The 15,719-nt window shown below is 40.8% G+C and overlaps 1 long non-coding RNA gene across 2 annotated transcripts in view; it reads right to left on the minus strand.

Moving 5' to 3' along the window:
• Positions 1-1,198: 1,198 nt before the first annotated feature.
• The window catches only part of LOC310638667, a 29,007-nt gene continuing 14,486 nt past the window's right edge, over positions 1,199-15,719 (minus strand). For both annotated transcript variants that reach the window (XR_014492147.1, XR_014492148.1), the window contains exons 4-6: positions 12,112-12,155; positions 10,742-10,878; positions 1,199-1,632 (exon numbers count right to left, since the gene is read on the minus strand). This is a non-coding gene — a long non-coding RNA (uncharacterized lncRNA). The remainder of the gene's footprint in view (positions 1,633-10,741; positions 10,879-12,111; positions 12,156-15,719) is intronic.

Consider the following 15,719-nt stretch of genomic DNA (forward strand, 5'->3'; position numbering starts at 1 on the left):
AATTTTGTTTTAGCATGTGATAACTGCAGTGAGATTATTGCTATGTAGAAAGATGAAAAGACTTGACAATACCAGCAATGGAGGAATGGTTAGTAAACATAATGTAATTCATTGATTTTGCCAAATTGACTTCTTTGACTAGAGAAAAGTAAATATCTAAGTAAATATTGCTGACTGGAAATCCCTTAATGACCTTGCAGAAAATGAAAAAAAAAACGAAGTTACAATTTATGGTTTTGATGACTAGATAGGATAGATTATAGAAAGAAGACAGATATGTTGTAACTTTAGAAAAAGATATAAATTTATAATTGTAATTGCATTTCTTACTGCTGTAAGGAAGATTGGAAGCCACTTTGTATCTCTTTCTTTTTCAATTTTCCTTTTTTTTAAACCTTAGCTTTCTCTTTTTTCTTTACTTTACTTTAGTTTCTATTTCTTTTTAATCTTCCTTTTAAAAACTTTTAATAAAATTATTTCAAAAAGTGAAAAAAGAGAAACCTACGAAATGTAAAATGCAGTCTGTGGTGGACACTGACTTTTTGTGCTTAAATGAAATCTAAATGGAACTGGCTGTTGTGTAAATGTTTATGTCACTCTATTTCCTCTGTCCATTTTGAATTTTTTAACATATCCCTCATACATACAGACTCAGTTAAAAGTAGCCAATAAGGAAAATGACCCCCCTGGGGGAAAAACAATTAAAACTCAGCAAGTTTTACTTCCCCCATCTAGATGTGCTTGAAGTAAGAGGCACTATAACTGGCAGGCTCTTTCATTATAATATGTCTTAATGCAAAGAGATTATGAGCACAGGGATGTAATCTGAATATAATACATAGTGTAAGGTCACGTGCTTCACATAGAGACGGACACAGAGCTGGGGTAAAGATGAGTTTATTCTGAACAGAACGAACTGGGGAAACAGGGAAGCCTGGCGTCTATTTGTACCTGCCCAGGTGGATGGCATCCAATCAGTTCAAACCTGGGCTTCCTGCCAGTGCAGGTGACAATGGGTGTAGATCCTGGCTTCCCACCAGGCTTCCCATGCCTGGGGCTGTCAACAGCTTAAGTCGTTAGGCTTATCCTGAGTGAGCAGTTATCGCCCGGAGCTGTCCAGCCCCTCTGCTGATCTGCACCATCAGCCTCCTGCTGTGCTGTCCCTTTGTGTATGCTGGGAGGCATACACTGCACATAGCACATAGTAACTAGGATCTCCTTCAGAAATGTCTCTTTTTGCCTTTTTTCTAGACCAGACTAGGAATCCAATGTCATATAGGTTGACTGCTTTCATGGTAAAGCTATAGGAACAAAGTCTTGCTGATTGAATTGTGTCTCCCCACCCCCCTACCCATACTTAATCTTCATGAAAACCACAGATAGTCTTGTCTAAGATGTTTACTCAGGTTACATTTCTGCCACATAATCAGTCCACTTTTATCTGACCATTGTTTTGGTAGTTGCTTTTCCTTCTATCCCTCAAAGCCATTCTTTCTTCCCTCCATACATTCCTTCTAAGAAGATAAAAAATATTGAGTTAAAAAAAATCCAGTGGGATAATCAGATCTCGATTTCTAGTCTCTCTCTCTCCAACACAAGAAGATTTATCTGCTCCTGTATTTTTCAGTTGAGCTGCAAAATAAATAAAAAAATAAAATAGCATGGTTATCAACAAAATGGTTTGCAGATTAAGCCCATATGAAGAGACATAGAAGTGACTGGCCAAACAAAAATTATCAGATTGCAGTAAATAGAAGAAAATATGTAATATTATTTATTCACGTATCACAGAAATAAATGCACTTTATTTCTGTGATATGTGCTTTTTACTTATTTTTGTATATTTATGATAAGTAGGATCAAAAACTACAAAGGTGCATAGTGAATAAATTTGGTGTAGGCTACATTTACAAGACCCAGTTTGTTATAATGGTTAAAGTATTGGGCTAGAATCCAGGAGACTGTGAATTCTAGCCCCAGATTAGGCACAAAGCCAGCTGGATGATTTTGGGCTGGTCATTTCTCTCAGGCCTAGGAAAGAGGCAATGGCAACCACTTCTGAAAAACCTTGCCAAGAAAATTGTAAGGATTTGTCCGGGCAGCCTCTGAGAATCTGACACGAATGAACAGAAGGGGGAAAAGAAAACCACACTGAGCTATGTTTACTTCTTCTGTTTTTGGTTGCATCCCAATTTCAGTTTTGTTGGTTTGAAATTTTATGCTTCTTTTTGGAATTTTATATAGCAGTGACGGCGAATCTTTTAGAGATCAGGTGCCCAAAAACTGCCCCCATCCCCACCCTTCCCCACCTGCCCACAGGGCCACCCACCACCTCCATGGCCCACTGCAGCAGATCACCCAGGTGGCCCAGCAGCACCATGGTGGCCACGTCCTCCGTCCACACCCCGCAGCATCATCTGCACATGACAGGGCACGAGGGAAGAGTCTTGTTAAAATCTGCCCGGCTGTAAAGTCCTTGGCTGTGCTGCTCCGTGCAGACTCTCCTCCAGGGGGCTGCTGGTGAGGAGGGGGCTGTGGGCTGAGGCGGGGCTGGGCTGGGCCAATGGTGCACGTGCTCACAGAGAGGGTTCTGAGTGCTGCCTCTGGCACGTGTGCCATAGGTTCGCCACCACTCTTATATAGCATAATATGTATATATGTATTCTTTAAAGGGAAGGGACGCGGTGGCTCAGTGGGTTAGGACGCTGAGCTTGTTGATCAGATGGTCGGCAGTTTGGCGGGTCGAATCCTGAGTGCCACGTAACAGAGTGAGCGCCTATTACTTGTCCCAGCTTCTGCCAACCTAGCAGTTCGAAAGCACGTAAAAATGCAAGTAGAAAAATAGGGACCACTACGGTGGGAAGGTAACAGCGTTCCGTGCGCCTTTGGCGTCTAGTCATGCTGGCCACATGACCATGGAGACATCCTCGGACAAGCGCTGGCTCTTCGGCTTTGAAACAGAGATGAGCACCGGCCGCTAGAGTCAGAAACGACTAGCACGCATGTGCGGGGGAACCTTTACCTTTTATTCTTTAAAGGCATGAAGTAACAAATGGGAAAAAATAAGCAAATATTTTCTGTGATCACTCAGAGGGTTCAACCTGGAAAAAATATTTATGCAATACATTAACATTGCAGATGTCTTCCATGCATATAGAAGTCACAGACAATTTTCCAACTGCTTTCTAGGGCCCTTTCTAATCCACAATACCAGAGGTCCCCAACCTTTTGCACACCAGGGACCAGTTCCGTGGAGAGGCGGACTGGAGAGGGTGTGGTTTTGTGTGCTGCCTGCATCCCATGGATGGTGCTTTGCTTGTTTGTACAGACCAGTTGCTGGCATGCCGCAGCCCGGTACTGGTACACGGCCCTTGTAGAACGCCTACAAGGCATTCAAAACATAAAAAGCAGAATAGCATGGATTTAGCCAAAAGCTGAATAAAAGTATCTTCAGGTGACATTAAATGCAAATAAATGCATTTTCATGTGGCATTGAAAACTGGAAAAAGGAGTCAGAACTAATTATATATACAGCAGGAGTTTCATCAATGATTCACCAGTCTCTATGTCTTTAGAGTCATATTACAAAGGCCACAGCCAAGCTAAATTTAAAGCAGAGTTTGACTTACCCTGGCAAGTATGCATTTAAATATATCAACCTAGTCTACAGAATATATACTAAAATGAACAGCCGAGTTGAACCAGTAGCCATTCTGTGCTTTTAGAAATAGTGCTAAATAATTCCAGTTCTGGATTAACAATTAAACAAATTAAAAATGTCTTTGGGACACCATGGGAGTGAGGAACCAGAGTGTTTTCCCCATAGTGATCCTTCCTTAATTTTTTTACTACCAGTAGTAACTCAACCTTAGTTTTTTATTGAGACTTAATGTCTAGTCAGCTAAGCAATGGCCAGGGTTTAGGAGTACCCTGTGTTTAGGGCATCAGTTGGCCTTAATCCAGCCTTGGGTAATCCTATTTTCATACAGGTAGTCCTCAATTTACAACAGTGACCATTCAAAGTTACAACAGCACTTAAAATGACTTATGACTTATTTTCCATCCTTACAACTATTACAGCATCCCCATGTTCATGTGATCAAAATTCAGACCCTTGGCAACTGACTCACTTTTGTTACAGTCACAGTGCCCCAGGGTCATGTGACCACCTTTTGTGACCTTCTGACAAACATAGTTAAAGGGGAAGCCAGATTCATTTAACCACAGTGTTACTAATTTCACAAGTGCAGCGATTCACTTAACAACTGTGGCAAGAAAGGTTGCAAAATGGGGGAAAATTCGCATAACAACTGTCCCACTTAGGAAAAAGAAATCTTGGGCTCAATTGCCGTCATAAGGCAAGGGCTACCGGTACTTCAGGCATTCTGCACTCAAGCTATGGATATACATGCAGAATGCTTTGGAATAACAGAGTTGTGAGATTATTGAGGCATGGTTTATCAAAACTACCAAGAGTAAGTCATAGCTGGCGTCACCACATTTCACCACTCAAATCACTTCAACATATGATGACAGTTTCACTTTCCCCATGCCCCTCAGAGGAGTATTTCTGTTGCTAAACAGGCTGTTTCTCTAGTCCCTGAAAGCCACTAACCTACAGCTCCTCCATTTCATCAGGATTCATATTTAGTTTATTAGCCTTTTTGTAGCTTAGCACTGTCCATTTCTGGCTTCCAGTAGCGATAATCATATTTTCACGGCTTATAGTTTTAAAATGTTTTCGCCGTAGGCTTATAAGCGACTATAAAGGAAAAGGATTCCAGCTGTTTTCAACTCTGAGGCACGGTGTTTTTCTAGCAAAAAAAAAAGGGGGGGGAGATTTCATGATACTAGTTTTAATTTAGTATGGAAACAAATTTACTCTTATCATGTTATTTGTATTAAAGGAAGCGAGGCAGGAAGGAAGTGCTTCATTGCAAAAAGGAAACACGAGGCAGTGGTGTCTCAGTAAAGTTGCACAAGACGTAGTAAATTTCGCCCCCCCCAAGTGGCATTATTACAAAGTCAGCTTAATTGCCCCCAACAATCTGGGTCCTCATTTTACCTACCTCGGAAGGATGGAAGGCTGAGTCAACCTTGAGCCTGGTGGGATGCGAACCTGCACTAATTGCAGGCAGCTGGTGTTACTTAAGGAGGCACTAGCCCACTGCTCCACCAAGGCTCTTGTTTTTATTTTCTTTTAATTGCAAATAGAAACTCTGTTTATAAAAATCATTTGACTAAGTCAGTCATATTTATGACTGAGTTAGTAAAATAAACACAGACATGAAAAACTAGTTCTGAATTTTGGTTTACTTTTTTTTTAAAGTGAATTGTTACTTTACCTATTGCAATATAACAGAAAGACAATCTTGAAAAAAAATCTTGGAAAAAACCTAAAATAGCTACCCAATGGTTTTGTTTTTTGTTTTTACAAAAAATGTATTGATTTTCTGTTATTACATTTGATTAGTGCTTAATAAACATCCGGGTTAATTTGTTTGCTTAATAATACAAGTTACATTCTTAGTCTCTACCCCTTTTTTTCCAACCACTGATAAAACAAATTCCATGTTTGAGAATATTCTGTATCTTCTTTCTCTTTGATCCTCAATGTAAGTCTGTCCATTTCAGCACAGTCCAATATCTTCTTGATTATGTCTTCATCTAGTGGTATTTCTTCATTCTTCCAATCCTGAGCAAATACAATCCTCGCTGCTGTTAATACACGCAACGGTAAATATACACTTTGCTTACCAATTTTTTCCTGATATCATACCCAATAAAAAGAATTCAGGTTTAAAATCTACATGTTTTTCTAACAACTTTTCTAACCAAGTGTGTATTTTCGCCCCATTTTTTTTTGCTTTAACACAAGTCCATCAGATATGGTAATATGTGCCAGCTGCACAATGTTGTGGTATGGCATGCCAATACTTTAGGGGTCAGCATTTAAGGTTTTTGGTGGAGCTTTTAAGGCTTGAGGTCAACCCGGAAGCGAAGAAAAAGGTCCAAAACTGAGCGAGTGGCTGCTGTTAAAAGCAGAGACCTAATTTCAATGCGAAAGGACAAAAAGCAGCTGTTTAAAATGTGCATATGTTGCGGCTGTACAAAAATCTTACTTGAGATTAAAAAGAGCAGATAAGAAATAAAAGCAACCATTGGACGGAGGGTGTAAAAAAAGTGATGTGGACCAGGTGTGGGTACTATTGCTACAAGCGTCTATGCTTCCTTGAAGTGACACCTGAAGGCTTCTGTAATGGTTGTGTGGACACAGGATTCTTCACATTTGAGTTAAGGAGGGCCCTGCAGCAAGATAATTTCAAACAGTACCCTTGTTTTCCTGCAAGTGTTTGGTTCCCATGTGAGCCCACCCCAAAAGACAAGGGCTCCTTTGAAGAGGCACTAAGAGATCCTGCCAAATATTGTATATTTAGTGGTATTTTTTCCACTTGAGATCCCTTCCTGAGAAGTTAGGTTTACAGCTTTCTTGAGGAATCAGGAAGTACTTCTGGTAAAGATACTAAAAGATTTCAGAGGCAGATGAACTACAGTCTAGTGTGGCAGCACGTAGCTGATTGTGACTGAACTCACTAACCTAAACATAATTAGTCTTGATTATTTCATAGACAACAATACACTGAGTAATCCCAGGGCTGTAAAAATTCCAGAGAAGTTAGTTTATAGAAAAAAATAAAAATACGGACACACATACACACCCCTATAGCAAAGGTTTGAAAGAGGTGTTGTAGGACAAGAGATAGGTAAATGTTTCTCCAGTCTTTGCCAAAAACAAAGACCTGGGAAAACTCAAGTACATCAATCCATTCAATGTAGATGTAGAACGTTATACAACAATTTATAAAGTATCCCCTTGTCCACATCTTAGCAGGAAAACATTTGTGTGCCTTCTTTCAATTGGAATGCTAGCTTAGTGGTTTATGGCAATGCTGTCTGCGTAGATTGCATTTAGTTTCATCAAAGCAACTGACCAAATTCACTGCCTTTAGTTAATAGACTAACTATATATAGAATGAATAACAATACATGCAGGTAGGTAGAAAACTAAATAATGAAACAGCGCTCCTTCTGAAATTGGTGCTGGTGCTGGTAGGGGGTTACAGTAGTGTTTTGGCCAGAGCGCACAAGCATCCTTGAGGTCAGGTAGTCAAAGTCACCCTGTCTTCATTTTTTTTTCTTCCCAGTTTCTGTTTGGAATTCTTGTACCCCGCAAATTATGAATAATGCACCTATAATTTTCAGCATGCATCTTGCCACCCCCTTTTTTTAAAAGCTGAACTTCAAGAATGCCTTTTAAGCTCCACAAAGCATTTCTTTTTATGTTTATACCCCTTTATAAAATGATAAATTAAACAAAAATGTTATGTCTGTTTTGAATTTTCATTTGTGCCTGGAATGTGCTGGTGGCCCCTCTGAAACGACCAAGCATTCTTCAGATTCTTCCCAGGAAATGTAAATTTGTCAAACTGTAATACACAAATGCTCTGACCCCCTCTTGTGGTCTGTTTTGAACACTGCAGGTTTGGATGGCCAAAAAAAAAAAGTTTTTCTGGACTTCTATCAACATGACTTATTTTAGAAAGTTCATATATAGGAACTTGATAAGAGTTTTGGACTCCCCAAAAAAAGTCCTAAACAGGGAATCTGATCGAAAAGTGCCTTCTCTTTTCATGTTTCTTCTGAAATACTCAAAAGGGCGCTCTAGCAGGCAGGATAAATACAGTGGGGCAAAAAAGTATTTAGTCAGCCACCAATTGTGCAAGTTCTCCCACTTAAAAAGATGAGAGAGGCCTGTAATTTTCATCATAGGTATACCTCAACTATGAGAGACAAAATGGGGGGAAAGAATCCATGAAATCACATTGTAGGATTTCTAATGAATTAATTCGTACATTCCTCGGTAAAATAAGTATTTGGTCACCTACAAACAAGCAAGATTTCTGGCTCTCACAGACCTGTAACTTCTTCGTTAAGAGGCTCCTCTGTCCTCCACTCGTTACCTGTATGAATGGCACCTGGTTGAACTTGTTATCAGTATAAAAGACACCAGTCCACAACCTCAAACAGTCACACTCCAAACTCCACTATGGCCAAGATCAAAGAGCTGTCGAGGGACACCAGAAACAAAATTGTAGACCTGTACCATGCTGGGAAGACTGAATTTGCAATAGGCAAGCAGCTTGGTGTGAAGAAATCAACTGTGGGAGCAATTATTAGAAAATGGAAGACATACAAGACCACTGATAATCTCCCTCGTTCTGGGGCTCCACGCAAGATCTCACCCCGTGGGGTCAAAATGATCACAAGAAGGGTGAGCAAAAATCCCAGAACTACACGGGGTTGAATGACCTGCAGAGAGTGAATGACCTGCAGAGAGCTGGGACCAAAGTAACAAAGGCTACCATCAGTCACACACTATGCCGCCAGGGACTCAAATCCTGCAGTGCCAGATGTGTCCCCCTGCTTAAGCCAGTACATGTACGGGCCCATCTGAAGTTTGCTAGAGAGCATTTGGATGATCCAGAACAGGATTGGGAGAATGTCATATGGTCAGATGAAACCAAAGTAGAACTTTCTGGTAAAAACCCAACTCGTCATGTTTGGAGGAGAAAGAATGCTGAGTTGCATCCAAAGAACACCATACCTACTGTGAAGCATGGGGGTGGAAACATCATGCTTTGGGGCTGTTTTTCTGCAAAGGGACCAGGACGACTGATCCATGTAAAGGAAAGAATGAATGGGGCCATGTAACGTGAGATTTTGAGTGAAAACCTCCTTCCATCAGCAAGGGCATTGAAGATGAAACGTGGCTGGGTCTTTCAGCATGACAATGATCCCAAACACACCGCCCGGGCACTAAAGGAGTGGCTTCGTAAGAAGCATTTCAAGGTCCTGGAGTGGCCTAGCCAGTCTCCAGATCTCAACCCCATAGAAAACCTTTGGAGGGAGTTGAAAGTCCATGTTGCCCAGCGACAGCCCCAAAACATCACTGCTCTAGAGGAGATCTGCATGGAGGAATGGGCCAAAATACCAGCAACAGTGTGTGCAAACCTTGTGAAGACTTACAGAAAACGTTTGACCTCTGTCATTGCCAACAAAGGGTATATAACAAAGTATTGAGATGAACTTTTGTTATTGACCAAATATTATTTTCCACCATAATTTGCAAATAAATTTGTTAGAAATCCTACAATGTGATTTCCTGGATTCTTTCCCCCCATTTTGTCTCTCATAGTTGAGGTATACTGTACCTATGATGAAAATTACAGGCCTCTCTCATCTTTTTAAGTGGGAGAACTTGCACAATTGGTGGCTGACTAAATACTTTTTTGCCCCACTGTACATGTTGGATTTTTCTTGTTGCCCTTTTGGTACATTCTCTCTAGATTTAAAGAGTCTTAACGGTGGTTAAGATAAACCGATTCACGCTTAATTTAGGATCTGGGGCTAGTTATTAATTCAGAAATGGTTTCAGATTTGGTACCAAGCCTAACCTAAAATAGTCCTCCTAAGTACAATTCACGGTGTTGCCAATTGCAGCTCCAGATATCTTTGGCGGAGAATATACTATAAACCATCCATAATTCGAGTCAGGATTAAATTTGTACCAAACCTAGGAAATATCTGCAGGAAGCACACTGCTTTGTTTAATTTCATAACTGTTTTAGAAAAATATGCATATATGTTAAAAGATTACATTTAAAATATGTAAGAAGAGCGGGTTAGAATGAGGATCTAGAAGGCATTTTCCTCACTGACTTTATGCAATCCCAAATCATGTTTTTAAAAAGGAACTGAACATTTCAGCCCCTTAACTCTGAAAGGCTCGGGTGCCTAAAAATGGGGTTCTTTAGAACTGTTAAGGACCCCTTTTAGAGTTTATTTTGACTACAGCAAAGAGAGACCCTCATTCTTTGGGGTGACTGATTCAGTTTATCAACATTAACAGTGACAGCACACATAATAACTTTTTGCAGAATCCTCCAAATATAATAAAGCAAAGTGCACCTTAAACCTTCCCTTTTCAATTATTATGGTAATGATGAACGTCTGATGACCTTCTTTTACTGGTCTACTATAGAAAGCGTCCTCTCACACTGTATTGTGGTGTGGTATGCTGGCTTGACAATCCTGGATAGGAAGTTACTACAGAGGGTGGGTGAGCACAGCAAAAAACATCGTGGGCTGTCCCCTGATACCACTAGATGACATCGCTAGGGGCCACTGCCTTAGAAGAGTGAGGAAAATCCTCAGGGACGACTCACAACCTGGTCAGTGCTTCTTCACTCTCCTACCATCGGGTAGGAGATATAGAAGCATAGCCAGCTGCACCAAGATAAAGCTGGCTGAAGAACAGTTTCTATCCATGGGCTGTCAGAATCCTGAATGTATGACAGACTTGCGGGGCCGGAGCGTTGTGCAATAAGTTTACATGGTGTAACAAGATGGTGGGTTTGTTGTCACTGTGAGTTGTTGTGGTGGTGGTGGTGGGTGCACGAAGGGAGGCTCAGCTGATCTCATTGTACACATGTGACAATAAAGTTGAAATTGAAATTAAGAAACAAAATGGTTAGCCATAAAACTGTAGATGTGTTCTCTTTAATTTTCATCTGTAAAGTATCACAAGCTTTATAAAATCAAGTGATTTCTTTGATCTCCATATGCTGAATTCCTCTGAAGCTAAGATGGCTACCATCCTTCAGTTATCACAGTACTGTACCTTTAGTATAGACAGCATCAGCACAGTGATAACTGAGCCAGGGCAGCCTGTCAATCATTGCCTCTCCTTGGAATAACTGACTTCATGTAGAACCATCAGATAACCCCAAGTTGCAAGTTCCGTCAGTTGATACACAGCTGTGGGTTCAAAAAAAGGAGACCACAATGAACTCCAAAGTTCCTGAAAGCTTTATCTTGCTTGTCTCAGACATACCTGATGTGCATATAATTAAGTACATATAAGCAGAAGCCTCGCCTGAATAGTATATCCATTTGTTCAGAGTGCTTAAGGTTCTCTAGTTAATTAAGCATTAGATAACTTGAAAATTATTAAATGAAATACTGTTAGTGTATTTATTGATGAAATGGCAACTGAACCATCCAGATTAGTGCTACCAACGTGGATTTCCGATGAGAGAAAATGAAAATGCCACTGGAACTTAGGTTTTGCTGCAACACATATCGACAACATGGGTTCTAGATATTTTGTTCACAACTTTGCTGAAATTAATGCCACTTAAGGATGCACTAACTACTCTGCTGTTTGTCTAAGCCAGACATGTGTTTACAAAACAGGTGTATAGGGTTTCCCATAAAAGAAATCCCCGAGGCACACTACAAATAAAAATACAGTTTAGTGCTAAACTTGGGGCTCCTATAATTTTTAGTTCAGAAGCCCACCAAAAGCTAAAACATGTTCACTTAGTTGGGAAAAAAGACACTTCATCTGACAAATGTTTCCCCTACACCTGACACAGCCCACTTACTTATATTAGTATGCACTCTATTGGGGTCCTTTTTGTATCTTAATGTTTTTAAGTGCAGTTCCACACAGCAAAAGACTGTATTCACCTGCTTTTATTATCCATAGGTAAAGGTAAAGGTTCCCCCGCACATGCGTGCTAGTCGTTTCCAACTCTAGGGGCCGGTGCTCATCTCCGTTTCAAAGCCGAAGAGCCAGCGCTTGTCCGAGGACGTCTCCGTGGTCATGTGGCCGGCATGACTAGACGCCAAAGGCGCACGGAACGCTGTTACCTTCCCACCGTAGTGGTCCCTATTTTTCTACTTGCATTTTTTACGTGCTTTCGAACTGCTAGGTTGGCAGAAGCTGGGACGAGTAACAGGCGCTCACTCTGTTACGCGGCACTCAGGATTCAACCTGCCAAACTGCGGACCTTCTGATCGACAAGCTCAGCATCCTAACCCACTGAGCCACCTTATTATCCATAAGGTATTCCTAATTATCTGCTATAAACTTAATAATTTTTGTGGCCAAAATAATTTTTGTTTATGCTACAACTGGACTTTTATGTTACGTTAGGATTGGACTTTTTGGACAAAGTCCAGGGAACAGAAGTGGAAGAAACTTACCTCTCCTCTCCTGTTCTGACTGAAAGATGTCATGTGATGCACACCTGAAAAGAAACATTTTTTAGAAAACCACAAGAGGGCACTAATGAGATGAAAACATATCTGAAAAATGCAAAACGCTTTTAAAAAAAAGTTAAGACAAAAGACAACCCACTGAAACTGATTAATTAGCACCTGGCAGAATTTAACTACAAGTTGTTCTTGCTTAACAACCATTCATTCAGTGACCATTCAAAACTATATGTTTACACAGCATGGGACATTTACAGCATGCCCCCAGAAATGAGAGAGGGTCCTATGGGACCATATCTATGAGCATTATCATGGTTGTCCGAAAAATACTTTTTTCAAAATGCAACTGGATTTTGTTTTCTTTTCTTTAAAAATGTTTCGCTGTTCATCTAAGACAGGCATGTCAAACTTGTGACGTCGCGCGACATATCAGGACTTTTTCCCCATTGCCATGAATGGGGTGGGTGCGATTTCAGTGTCACACATCCAGCCCGTGGGCCGGCAGTTTGACATGCCTGATCTAAGAGCTTCTTCAGTTCACTGAAAAATTGAACTGAAGAAGCTTCTTGGATGAGAAGAGAAACATTTTCGAAGGAAAAAAAACTCCAAGAAGTCCAGTTACCTTTTGGAAAAAGCACTTTTAAGAGACCATGGGACAGTCTGAGGCAACAGTCTGTCTATTGCTCATAAAAGACTGCTTCTACTTATTCAGTCATTTTAGTCAAAAATCTCCCTGACATTTAGATGTACTCTCTGGGGACATTTATGGCAGTGTAGGACAAGGCTGCATGTTAGCTCCACTAGATTTTAATCTATATTTAAATTCAATGATCCAAGCGCTTTAGCCCCTCATCTACCTATTTTAGATGATTGATTCCAGCTAAATTAATTCCTACTGTATGCCAATAATGTAGTTATTACATTTACTTTACTGATGGGGATGAGAAAAGCTCTTAGGGCACTAGCTTTATTCTGTACAGAACCAAAGTTACCCATAAACTATCAGAAAACCAATGTTTTTGTGTTTGCCAGACATAATAAAATTCACAAATGGCAAACAATTCAAATTGAACAGGTGTGTACCTATATAAATCGTCTCTGTCTTGGAATGCTCTTTTTTTATTTGTCAAGTATCGCACAGCGTATCTCTATAAAATTTACCCCTGAAAACAAGTTCATCGTATCCCTTCAGCTTGCAAGGTTTCCAGACTAAGATAGTCCCTCAGCTTCTTGATAGCTTCCAAATGTGGTCTTGCAAAATTTAACATTCTGGATGCCGCTCAAAACAAGTTTATTCAAGACATACTAATGCTTCCAAAAAGTATTTCAAAATGCCACTTTATGTGTAGAGACAATAGACACTAGAGCATGGCTTTGTCTTGTTACTTTTTGGCTAAAGTTAACTCTGTACCCTATAGGTTTGGCCCCATTACTACATAAGATCATTTTAAATCATTGTGGTTTAAAAAAAAACCCTAAATAAAATTCATTTATTTTTCCATGGAAAGTTTGTGCCGTTAGGTTTTGATAATGATAGAATTGACCCTAGGGGGCAAGATGGCTCAGCAGTTTAAAGACTCTGAGGTTGGCACCTGGAAAGTGATTTTGAAACCCCAGTGCTCTGTGACGGGCTGAGCTCCTATTACTTGCCCCAACTCCTGCCCCTCTAGCAGCGTGAAAGCATGCAAATGCGAGCACATAAATAGGTACCACTTTGGTGGGACGGTAACAATGTTCTGTGCACCTTGGTGTATAGTCCTGACCACATGACCATAGAAATGTCTTTGGACACCACTAGCTCCCTTGCTTAAGAAATAGAGATGAGCACCATCCCCTACATATGGATATGAATAGACAGGGGAAACCTTTATCTTTAGAATTGACCTCAAACAACAAATTGGAGTATAATCTCCAAACAAATTTAAGCAAGGTGCCCCCACTCCCAATATTTTTCATATTCTTCCAAAAGGGTTTGCTCCAGCCTAATTATCATTATGATTTTGAAATTTTGTAAGGCTTTACTTCACTTTAGCCAGACTAGATGCACTGCCCTCAGCAATATTGTATCTTTGGTTATGTCCATGTGGTGAGGGCTCAGTAGAAACTCTATGCTACTCAACAGAAATACTATGCTACTATGCTACTTCCAGTAAAAAGGACTGCAGAAAGACCTTCATTCATCTGATCTTGAAGAAATTTCTGGATAGGGAATGTGATTTCTACTTACATATTCTGTTACATATTTCAGATCCAGACTAAAAAAATATCCTCCAACGTTTTGTGCTACCATCTGTACAATTCACTTAAGTTTGCAACTTATGCTATTTTTATTCTGTTTTATATCTTATTATATTCTAGACTCTAGCTCTTATATTTGTTTTCTTTTTACATGTATAGTATATAACAGTGCTACTATTAGATATTTTATTATAGCATGTCTTACAGTTCTAATAAACTAATTGATTAACTGATAATGATTAATTCATAACAGCTCACACATTGAAAGGACTGGAGGACAGATGCTATCAGGCCTTCTTGGTCCTTCTGTTATTGTTAGAATAACTTGGCTCAACATATATTTATTATTTATTTATTTATTAATTTAATTTATATACCGCCCTTCTCCCAGGGGACTCAGGGCGGTGAACAGGGCAATACATAAAAACTAGATACAAAAATTAAAATGGTTAAAACATGATTAAACAATGCCCATAAAATTAATACCAATTTAAAATTAAAATCGTTTATAAAAATCCCACCCCGTCCCATCAGGCCAGGCCAGCTTGTTTAAAGAGATGGGTTTTAAGATCGCGCCGGAAGGAGCGGAGATCGGGCGCCATCCGGAGCTCAACCGGAAGATGGTTCCATAAATCCGGTGCACCCACAGAGAACGCTCTCCCCCTGGGGGCCACCAGTCGGCATTCTTTGACCGGTGGCACCCTGAGGAGGCCCTCTCTGTGGGAGCGTACTGGGCAGAGGGAAGTTGACGCCGGCTGCAGGTGCTCCCCAAGGTATTCTGGACCCATGCCATGAAGGGCTTTGTAGGTCATTACCAACACCTTGAACCTCACCCGGAAGACAACTGGTAACCAATGCAGCTTGCGGAGCAAAGGTGTGACATGGGAGTATCGGGAAACTCCCAGTACAACTCTCGCGGCTGCATTCTGTACCAGTTGGAGCCTCCGAGTGGTCTTCAAGGGTAGCCCCATGTAGAGAGCGTTGCAGTAATCAAGACGAGAGGTCACGAGCGCATGAGTGACCGTACGTAAGGCATCCCGGTCTAGATAGGGCCGCAACTGGCACACCAGGCGAACCTGGGCGAAAGCCCCCCTAGTCACAGCTACAATATGGTCTTCTAAGGAGAGTTGTGAATCTAGGAGGACTCCCAAGTTGCGAGCCCTATCTACAGGAGGTAATGACTCACCCCCCATAATGAGGGGTGGGATATCCTGAATATCCCGAGATGCCGGTACGCACAGTCACTCAGTCTTGTCAGGGTTGAGTCGAAGCCTGTTCCTCCCCATCCAGACCCGGACCGCCTCCAGGCACCGGGACATCACGTCGAGGGCATCACTAGGGTGGTTTGGGGTCGAAAT

Source organism: Vipera ursinii, assembly GCF_947247035.1.
Source record: "Vipera ursinii genome assembly, chromosome: 3".
NCBI lineage: Eukaryota > Metazoa > Chordata > Lepidosauria > Squamata > Viperidae > Vipera > Vipera ursinii.